At 35.7% G+C, this 3,726-nt stretch overlaps 1 protein-coding gene across 3 annotated transcripts in view; it reads left to right on the top strand.

Annotated features, from left to right (window-relative positions):
- LOC106883669 (uncharacterized) overlaps positions 1 to 3,726 on the top strand; it is a 312,099-nt gene that overhangs the window by 308,099 nt on the left and 274 nt on the right. The window lies entirely within an intron of this gene.

The raw sequence follows: 3,726 nt of genomic DNA on the forward strand, positions 1-3,726 counted from the left end.
ATATATATATATATATATATATATATAGTTAATCAAGTGTAAGATTCATTCCAATCTACGTATTTTAACGCTCAGAACGCCGGGAAACAGTCGAGTTCCACATGTATCTAGGCGTATATACATATATATAAAATATACGCGCATATATAGGAATACGCACACACATACACACACACAACACACATACAACACACACAACACACATACAACACACACAACACACACACGCACATACACATACATAGTCACGTAAATTCACAATCCAATGAAAGTCACATATCCAACATAGGGATGGTTCTAGCTATGGTGTTTGTATAAAAGCACAGAAATGTATTTTAAAGGTTCGCAACAGCTGTTTCAGCAGCATTTCTTTCATTGACAAATAGATCGATTAAATCGATTACATCATGAAAGAAATATGCTTTCATCGGCTGAGTTTAAACTAAGGCAGGAGAAGTAGAGGATTCTGAGCGACCCGCTTTGTTAGCTATCGTTCAAGCGATTGGCACTGTTGAACGATGGTTAACTAAGCCGTTTTTACCTTATCTTAGTTTAAACTCACCCGATGAAAGCGAATTTCTTTTCATAATGCGATCGATATAATCGATTTATTCATCAATTAAAAAATGATAAAACAGATATTGTGAACATTTAAAATCCATTTGTGATCAGAAATATATATATATATAAGGAGGCTAGTTTTTGTTGGATACTCTACAAGACGAAGACAAAAGCGGTCTAAGGGCGGATGATCTCTGTTGATGAAATTACGGTCATCCAATCTAAATGCTTACGCTACTACGTATATATCATCATCATCATCCTAGTCATTGTTTAACGTTCTCCGTCCATGCTGGCAAGAGTTGGACGGTTTGACAGGAGATGGCCAGACAGGAGCCTGTACCATACTTCTGTGTCATTTTTTCTGCATGCCCTTCCTATCACCAACTACTTCGCAGAGCGGGCTGAATACTTTTTACGTGACACTAGAAAATGCGAGGTCAGTCATAGCATGGCTTTTACAGCTGGATGCCTATCAAATTGCCAACTATTTTACAGCGCAGACTTGATGCTTTTTAAGTGGCACCTGCACTGGCAGGGTCACCAGATAACCTTGCTAGACAAGGATTCTTTGAAAGGAGAAGTGGCATTGGAGGAGGTCGTCTTGTACCAGATGATGAAAGGCTACAGTATGAGAGAGAGAAAGAAACAGGTGTCTTGTTGTAGAGGAGATACATGGTTACCCAGCCAGAGTGAGAGAGAGAGAGAGAAAAAGAGAGTATGAAAGAGAAAAGGAGAGTGGGAAAGAGAGAAACAGAGAAACAGAGGGGAGAAAGAGAAAGAGTGTCAACAGGAAAGAGGCCAGAAACAGGTGTGGTACGGTAAAGGAGATACGTAATTACCTAGCCGGAGAGAAGAGCAAAAGACGGAGTGAGAGAGAGTGATCAAATGATCAACTATATATATATATATATAAAGTATATATATAAAGTATATATATTCCCATCTAACATCAAGATGATAGCATGAAACAACGGAATTTGCCAAGGAATTTACCACGGGAAATTTCATTAGAATACAGGTAAAGAAAGAGAAAGAAAATGAAACTTTGAATTAATCTAGTTTGAGAATGTCTTATTCTTTTGGAAAGAACTGTATTAATTAACGGTGAATTAATTATTGTATCATACCAACTGTTAAAGTATGTCTGGAGGATACAGGTATGTTTTTTAACGAATATTTCCGCAAATTGTAACTAGGAAATTCGAAGACATAGTAGACGGCATCCTATGTGAATTAATCAATAAAGCACAAAATTTCCTCTGATTCTCTTTGACCCTTGATGTATCAACTGATGTGCCTAGCTCTTTCGTATTATTACTGATCATTTCAAGAATTAATGCGAATACTGAAGTGACGGAAGACCTAGCTTCACCGAGTAATATGCATGGAATAACTATACATGAAAATAGTTACGAAATGGATAAAAGAACTAAATGCTGCCTGTTTTAGAACCATTGAAAGGAACAGAATATTATAACAGTTGTCGGAGAATATGTGTCGTAAGAAAAGAATTTGTTGAACAAGTTACTACAGTATTAACACTGTAATGTAGAAAACCTAGAGTAGATTATTAATGCGTTAGTTATACCCTGTTTTACTATATCATATTGTATATTGTATTGTAAAATATGTGTAACGATATTTAGCAAATACTATGTATAAACTAAGATATGAATATCTTTTCCGTCTTGTTTCAATTACTAGACTGCAACTAACCTAGTAGACAGAAGTTGCTTGGAAGCCCTTCCTAGAAGGATTTTAGTTGAGCAAATCAACTCCAATCCTTATATTTTTACGCCTGGAATATATTCTACGAAGGGCTTCCACACAACTTCTATCTACCAAATTCACTCACAAAGCATTAGTCGATCCGGGTGTATAGTAGACAGTACTTGTCCAAGATGCCGCGCAGAGGAACTGTAACCAAAACCACGTATCTGCAAACAGAGCTTGTTAATTACATAGTCATGCTTACATGTATATCATATGTCAATAAAATATTTTGATGAATAGAAAACCAGGGGACAACTAAACTAGTATGAAACTGGTGCTGTCATTCCATAAGCGATGGAGTACTCTCTCCAACTATTCACAGAAATATTGCGTGTTACCTCAACGTTAATAAAGGCTGGAATAAAATCGATAGAACAATTTGCATACAGAATATGTTTTTAGCAGCCAGCTCAAGAAGAAACTTACTAGTGGTAACACTTTTTTTCGGAGATATAATGTACTATATCGATAGGTTTTTACCCGACAATAAATGTAATAGAATTACTCCTTAGTGGATAATGTCTTTTTCGCTCAACAGCAATTGGAACCGAACTGATTGTGGTGAAGATTGGATACTTTGAGAGGTATTACGCTCTAAGTGGAGCTTCGAAGTGTTTCAATTATTTACAGGCGCTGGGTGTTAGATTTGAAATGTCAGAGAGGTACGCGCTTCAGAAAGCGAAAGCTTGTGCATCACACGGCGTGCGTATCTGAAGCAATTGGAGAGATAAATAAATAAGTTCGATATTTTAAGAAAAAAGTGTTTCAACTGCCCTGCAACACCTAAAAATATTCACAATCTGGTCCTGTCCACAAATATTTGCAGCTGCCTCATCGACAAAGCGTAAAATATGTGTGCTGGATTTTAAGTTCTCTTCAATATATGTGTGTTTGTGTGTATCTGTGTGTGTTCGCATGTGCGCTCGTGTGTATGTTGCGTTTATGTGTTTGTGTGTGTATGTGCATGCGTGCACACACAGAGATTTACATAGACGCCTTCATATATATGTATTTTGTGTATTTTTACATAATGTTCAGATCTTACTACAGGCACAAGTTAGAACACTTGTATATTTTATGTATGTTTTAAAAGATGCATGGTAATAACAAGATCGATAGCTAAAACAACTTTTTGCAGATATCTTGATTCACGAATCAGGATTAACCTTATTTTAGAACACATAAACTTATTCTATTCATGCATTTCTTATTAACTCATTTTGTCAACGCATGCCATGTTTTATTTTATCGGATTCTATGGTTTTATAAATATATATTTATGTATATGTGTGTGTGGGTGTGTTTTGTATTTGTGTAAGCGCTTATATTCATACATCCCTACTTACATACATACATATATATATATATATATATATATATATATATATA

This window comes from Octopus bimaculoides, chromosome 8 (assembly GCF_001194135.2).
Source record: "Octopus bimaculoides isolate UCB-OBI-ISO-001 chromosome 8, ASM119413v2, whole genome shotgun sequence".
NCBI lineage: Eukaryota > Metazoa > Mollusca > Cephalopoda > Octopoda > Octopodidae > Octopus > Octopus bimaculoides.